Here is a 7,670-nt window from a genome sequence, read left to right on the forward strand (position 1 = left end):
GAAGAACTTGGAAGACTAAGCACATGCTCATGGGTAGAGTTGTGTTTGTACACTCAGCGCTTCAGGTATTTGCTGAGCACTGATCATGTGCCAGGTATTGTTCTGGGAGAAGACAAACAGTCAAATCACTAATTCTAACATCTTATGTCATAACAGAAGAATGTGGGGTGGATGGATAGGTGGATGGATAGGTGGATGGATGGATGGATGGATGGATGGATGGATGGATGGATGGATGGATAGATGGCTACAAAGAGAGATAGATGATGGATGGATAGATAGATAGATAGATAGATAGATAGATAGATAGATAGACAGATGCCATAAGCAAATTCAGGACATGTAGAGTAACAGGGAAAGCTTTCAAGATAGGAGAATCAGGAAAGATCTCTTTGAGTGAATGATTTGAGCAGAGTCCTGGGTGAAGAGCAAAGACCTGACATAAGAGAGCTTTGATTTACAATATTCAACATGGTAAGAAAAAAAAAAAGCCCTGGAGAAGCAGAAATAGGAGCAGCAGACCTCCATATACTAAAGGCTACATGGCAAACTTAGTAGCCTGTGCTATACTAAACGGAGACTCGGGCATTTCCTTTCAGATCTGGGATTCCCATGGTGCCCAGTCTCTCTGCTCATATTCACTGCAGCACCTGACCTGTCAGGAGGAGACCAACAAGGTTAGAAATAGAAACCAAAGGGACACAGGCAGGAAAAGAAGGGAGTCTCGTGCTCCTGCTTGCAGATGACATGATCCTATACTGAAAAAGCCCTAAGACTTCACCAGAAAACTCTTAGACCTAATAAATAATTAGACACAAAATTGGTGTACAAGAATCAGTAGCTTTTGGTTCAGTCGGAACCTGGCAGCAGCTGCGGCAGCTCAAGTCTTCAGTAGCTCTTTCTGTCTCCCTTTCATTTCCAGAAACATGGCCTCTGGTGTGGCTGTCTCTGATGGTGTCATCAAGGTGTTCAATGACATGAAAGTTCGCAAATCTTCAACACCAGAAGAAGTGAAGAAACGCAAGAAGGCAGTGCTCTTTTGCCTGAGTGAGGACAAGAAGAACATCATCCTGGAGGAGGGCAAGGAGATCCTAGTAGGAGATGTGGGGCAGACCGTGGATGACCCCTATACCACGTTTGTCAAGATACTGCCAGATAAGGACTGCCGCTACGCTCTCTATGATGCAACCTATGAGACCAAGGAGAGCAAGAAGGAGGACCTGGTGTTCATCTTCTGGGGTCCCAAGAATGCACCCCCTTAAGAGCAAAATGATCTATGCCAGCTCCAAGGATGCCATCAAGAAGAAGCTGACAGGAATCAAGCATGAATTACAAGCTAACTGCTACGAGGAGGTCAAGGACCGCTGCACCCTGGCAGAGAAACTAGGTGGCAGCGCCATCATTTCCCTGGAGGGCAAGCCTTTGTGAGCCACCTCCAGCCCCCTGCCTGGAGCATCTAGCAGCCCCAGACCTGCTCTTGGGTGTTGCAGGCTGCCCCTTTCCTGCCAGACCCGAGGGGCTGGGGGGATCCCAGCAGGGGGAGGGCTATCCCTTCACTCCAGTTGCCAAACACCCCTCCCACCCCCTGGACCATCCTTCTCCCTCCATCCCTGACGGTTCTGGCCTTCCCAAACTGCTTTTGATCTTCTGATTCCTCTTGGGTTGAAGCAGACCAAGCCCCGTCCTAGGCACCCAGTTTGGGAGGAGCCTGGTTTTTTTTTAACGACACCCCTACTCCTCATCCCTCCCCATCCCATGCTGCCAACTTCTAACCACAATAGTGACTCTGTGCTTGTCTGTTTAGTTCTGTGCGTAAATGAAATGTGGAAATGACCCTCCCTTCACCAGCTGGTTGCCCCCCCACTTTCCCTTGATCTTGGCCACTCATGGAAGCAGGACCAGTAAGGGACCTTCAATTTTAAGAAAAAAAAAAAAAGAAACAATAAAAAGGCTAATTAATAATGTGAAAAAAAAGAATCAGTAGCTTTTCTATAGACCAATAATGAATTCTCTGAAAAAAATCAGAAGGGGAAATCCCCCCCAAAAAAATTATAAGGAGGTGAAAGACCCCCACGATGAAAACTGTAAGCTACTGAAGAAAGAAATTAGACAGTAGAAGATGCTAAGAGCTTCTGAGCTTTGGGTTGTCAGAGTCAATGTCAGGAAGATGTTTGCATGACTGAACACAATCCAGACTCAATGTAAGACCATGAAAATCCCAGCAGGATTCTACAGTGAACTAAAAAAACAATCCTAAAATTCATATGGAAGTACAATTCGATCCTTAGCAGACACCAGCTCAGGAGTGACCACAATGCCTGATCGTGAATTATACTACAGAGCCATAGTAATGAGCACTGTAATACTGACACAAAAAGCAGTCCAGACCAATGTGCCCCATGGAGTGCCCAGCACCAAACTCACACAGTGACAGATGCCTAATTTTTGACAAAGTTGTCAAAACATACACCGGAGAAGACTCAGCTGCCTTAGCACTGGGTGCTGGAGAAAGTGAAGCCAGACCCATCTCTCTGACTCGGCACAGAAGTGAACTTAAAATGGATGGGAGATCAAGATGGAAGTCCTGGAGTTCTGGAACTGTGTGAGGACGTGAGCCGGGCAGACCATTTTAAGATAGCAAACAGTACTCCACCAGCATAGGAAAGAATCCTAACAACCTGCAAATGGGGTTAAGATGGCAAAGGCTTAATTCATGAAACCAAGATGCTTCTGCACAGACAACACCCTGAGTGAAGAGACAGAGGGGAAGAAAAGCTATCTGCTCATCACAGAGGGTATTAATGTCCAGCATAATACACAATTGTAAAAACTGAACACTAACCACGTGAACTCTGGAAGAAAGGTAGGTGGATCTCTAATGAGTTTAAGACCAGCCAGGTCTACAAGCTAGCCAAGACTGCATAGTGAAACCCTGTCTTAACACACACACCACCACCACCACCACCACCACCACCACCACCACCACCACCAAAATAAAGCATCCTCATAGTAATAAATGAGTTGAACAGAGATTTCTCAAATGAAATATAAATGGCCAATAACTACTTGAAAAAAGTGTTCAGTATCACTAGCCATCAGAGAAATGCAAATCTGAACTGTTTGAGAGTCTCTCTTACTCTAGACAGAATGGTTATGCTGTGGGGAAAGAGGAAGTCCCATTTACTGCTCGTGGGTGTGTGAACTGGTGCAGCCGCTATGGCGGTCAGCATGTAGGCTCTTCAAAGAAAACAGAAACGGATCGACCATGTGACCCAGCTGTACCACTCTTGAGTATATTCCTGAAGGACTCTTCGTCAACGCACTGCAGAGAGACACACGCATCCACTGTTGTAGCTACACTGTTGACAGCAGCCGGGAAGTGGAAGCAGGCACGAGGAGGATGCAGAACAGGGATACTTGGTATACAAGAATGCCGTGGTGAAACCCATTGTTAATAAAACATAATTCGACATGCTTGGGAGCCATGGAAGCTACAGGGTTGATGAAGCCCCGAGAGTAAAATGCAAATTTTGGAGCTGAAATCAAAGATGAAGAGGATGTGCCCGAGGGAAGCCATCACTGGAAGGAAGCCTTTGGATTTGCTGAGTGGGAAGTTGGAAGCTGTGCTCAGTTGGAGCACAGACAGCCATGCTCTGACTCAGATCCTCACAGGTCACGTTGACTGATGTATGGAGAAAGGCCAGCGGAGGGTAAACGTGGGCTCAGTGAGTCAGCTCGGGTGCTTCAGCATTGCTCAGCTGCAGCATCCTGTTGTTTAGTCAAACACCAATCCAGATGCTGCTCTGAAAACATCCTTATTTAGACGTGGTATTGATATTGATATTGATATCAGTAATCCTTGAGTAAAGCAGATTGCCCTCCATACTGGCTGGGGAATGGGGGAGCTTCAGTCAGTTGAAATTCTTAAGAGCAAAGATTAAGGCATGCAGAGGAGAAGGTAAGCCTGGAGAGCGAACCCAGGGCTTCCACCTGCATTTCTGAATGCTGCCCCACCCTGAGATCTCGAAATCCACACTGCTCCTGTGCAGAGGCTTCACGGAGAACAGCTGTCAGTCACTAAGAGAGACAATTGCAAGATGGAAACAGGTCTGAGGTCTTCTCCAGAACCCACATATACATGGGAGGGGGGGTGGGAGAGAAGAGCTAGGAGAGACAGAAGGATGGACAGACAGAAACAGAATCTCTCTTTAAATGGTGTGTTTCAGACAAGTATTGTGTAGCACAGTGGTGCAAACCTGTAGTCCCAGCACTCAGGAGTCAGGGGCATGAGGGATTTGTGAGTTCCAGGCCAGCCTGGTCTACACAGTGAAACTCACTCCAAAGTAAAACAAAGACCATAAAACACAAAAGCAGACCCAGGCTCTAGTCCCAGAAGGTGACATTGACTGAGATGTGGTTACAGCGACATCTGTTCTGTCAACACAGGGTGTGAGGGTCAACAGAGACAGGCAGGCTATATTTAACTACTCTGTAGGGAAGGGGTCACCAGAGAACAGTTATCTAAGGTGGGCATGTGGATCCATCACACTGAGGAACTGGGCAGAGCTGAGTAAAATTAGAAACTGTGACACCTCCGTGTGAAAACATCTAGCCTGGATTTAAAATAGACACAAAGGCAACATAAAATCATAAGAATTCACCAGAGCCTGCAACAACTCTTAGCTGAATTGTCAACCTGTCAGCCTGCCCTACAGATTTCAGACCTGTCTGTCCTGACAGTCCCACAAGCCAGTTCCTTCAAAGTAAATCTAGGTAGAAAATATAACAGATAGATTGATGATTGACTGACAGTCAAACAGATGAACGGATCCTGTGGATACTGTTTCCCTGGAGACCTTTGCCTAACTCTGCTGTTACAGTAATTCATGAAACCAAGGATGATAGCTTGGCTCTTAGGGAGGAGGTGAAGCCTGGTTGGTTAGAACCTAAAGATATTCTCAATGTCAGTACAACTGAATCTTTGAATGCATTGAATTTGGCAAATGAAAAAGAGGAGTCAAGAAAAACCCCTTGAGTTTTGACCTGCCCCCTGATGGCACCTGGTAATGTCATCGACTGTGACGGGAAGGATGTGGGAGTGGGAATTCCCAGGGACTGAGAGCATGAAAATCCTTGAAGCTGCATGACACCCCAGAGTAGGTGACTGTAGGAAGAGGACAGAGGCCCAAGAGCAAGTCCTGGTGGCTCTGGTGAGTTCTAACTTTAGGAGACAAGCAAACAGAAGACAGCTAACCAAGGAAATGAGATGGGGCCAGCATGATGTCAGAAATCTGGAAAGCTCATACGCCCAGAGCCAAGTGGACACAAACTCTGACAGGTGCGCCTTAGGAAATGGGGGTGTCAGAAAGGTAGATGCCAAGCAGGGACTGAATGTGGGAAGAGGAGCAGCTAAGCCTACAGAGGCATCCTCATTTATGTGAGCTTCCACAGCCTGGTAAGGCTTTCCATGTCCACAAAGTAGGAAGTGTCCCGATGGCACCAGATGACGTAAATGAGCTGGTCAGGGCGGCAGTGAGGATTTGCATCAGTGGCCAAGTTGGCCTTCATGGATGGTGGGTCATTTGTGAAGAGAGTAGGAGATGGGATTGGAAATGTTGAGTCTTGACAGACAGAAGAGGAAATCGTGACTCATTCCCTGGGAACAATAGCCCTAGCTGGAATACCCAGTGACTACAGAAAGGAAGGCAACCTCCACCCTGGGACCTTCAAACTCTGAAGGCTGGCTCCTATCTCTGGATATGGTGGTCAGTGGGTTGAGCTTGTCCCATGGAAAGAGTGAGATAGTGGCTCATGACAATTTCAAACACTGGAGAACCAGTCATTTTTCTACAAATCGGGAGCTAAAAGCTCAGAAGGTGTATCACTTATGTGAGGTAAGGAAACTAGTCTAAAATGCTGAGTCAAATCTGTTACCACCTGTGAGAGGTTCAGAAACAGGACTTGTCTGGGAAGATTCCATGGAGAGGGACAGGTGGTGAACCCATCCCCTGGGCATATGCTGGAGAAGTGAGCTAACTGGTGATGGAGACAGACAATGGTTCCCTGGGACAAGGGCTGTTAGTTCCCACAAACTTGTGTTCTTGACTTCAGTGGTGAGAAAACAAGAGTCATGGAGGGTAAGGAAGGTTGCATGATGGGTAGCTGCTGGAGTCCAGGCCCAAGCCCATGTCTCCCTGCCTTCCTCCCTGTGTCCCTCCCTCCCTCCCTCCCTCCCTGCCTGTCTCCCTTCCTGGAGCTTCTTTCTCTGTAGGAACTCAGGTTGAGCACAGGTAGGGGTTCCAGACAGAATACCTGCCTGTCCTTTCTACTCCCCAGGGGAGCCCAGACAGAGTGCCTCATCATACCTAGCATTGCTCATGATCAAACATGTGAGCTACTGTTATCTGACGGTTGTTAGCATCTTAGAGAGAAGAGAGTGTGAGACTCCAAAGACTCCAAAGAATAAAGGCCGAAGTCTGGATTTGAAACAAGACATAAGAAACTCCAAAGTTCACCTGAGCCTTTTATCTATTTCAGTGTGAGATAAGCGTGGAGTCTAGGTGTTCTGGGAAGATGAAGTGTATCGCACATGCAGGAACAGACTGGCCTGAAGGAGCACATCATAACATTCATTTAACCACCAAATCTGAGTGACGGTAGGTGCCCAGGTAAGCTGTGGTGGTTTCAGCTCAGGCTCATGCTGGGATATCTGCCACATGTCAGTCTGTACAAGGGCCATCTGAGCCCTGGCAGGACCACTGTTCAGAGTAGCTGGACCTGGCCATGGTGATAACCCCATCAGAGACTTGATCCTCTTCTCCCTGACCCAACCTTTACCCACTGGGGAGGTGCACTGTGAGATTAAGGGACTTGTTACAAATGAGTCACATAGAATGAAAGTAAAATCAAGGGGCTGGAGCCCATCTTATCCACAGCTACCTTGCTGGGTGGCTTCTGAAAGACTTGTGTGACCAGAGTAAACGAAAACCCCAGTCAGACTTGATGTGACACCACTGGCTCACACAGCAGCTGCCCCAGCGCTGGCACTGAACCCTTGGCACCTACGAGATGTGAGCTCTTTCTTTCACACCATGTTGATCTGCTGGCTGCTGGGATATACAGTTGATCTGGGTTACACTCATTTGTACTTGAGTACAGACGGGAAAGGGCAGGCATAAGGCTGGGCAAGGGCTGGTTAAAAGGCTGGTCTTTCCTCAGTTCTGGAGTTGGCACAGGATATTGAACCTGAGAGAAGTTAGTACTGGAAAACCCTGATGCCAACTCTATGTGCCCACCTTGCTCTGAGCCATCTGCCTGCATCTCAAAGAACCATGAGCTGACCTGGGCTAAAGACACGTGGGTAGAGTCAACTTGGCCTGAAGCAAGTCACTCTGCCTAGTATCACTTTCCCGATTCATCACCTTCCCCTCCTCCCAGTTGTGGAGGAAAGAGTGGAAAGTGGAGTGGTCCAAGGTCTTCCCACAGAGCCCTATTCATGCCAGGCCCTTGGCAGACCATGTTCCCACAGGCTCTACCTTCTCCATCACCATCATCACCCCTACCCCTTCCTGGGAACCAACTCAGAATCTGTCAAAGAGCCAGGCCTCTGTCAACCCCACCCCAGCCAGACAGTTAATAAGTGACCAGAGCTCTGGACCCTGGCCTATAAG

At 47.7% G+C, this 7,670-nt stretch overlaps 1 pseudogene; it reads left to right on the plus strand.

The window, feature by feature from the left end:
• The first annotated feature begins 926 nt into the window (after nt 1-926).
• On the plus strand, nt 927-1,443 carry LOC114639299 (annotated as a pseudogene).
• The last annotated feature ends 6,227 nt before the right edge of the window (nt 1,444-7,670 follow it).

Source organism: Grammomys surdaster, unplaced genomic scaffold (genome assembly GCF_004785775.1).
Source record: "Grammomys surdaster isolate TR1022 unplaced genomic scaffold, NIH_TR_1.0 100, whole genome shotgun sequence".
Classification (NCBI taxonomy): Eukaryota; Metazoa; Chordata; class Mammalia; order Rodentia; family Muridae; genus Grammomys; species Grammomys surdaster.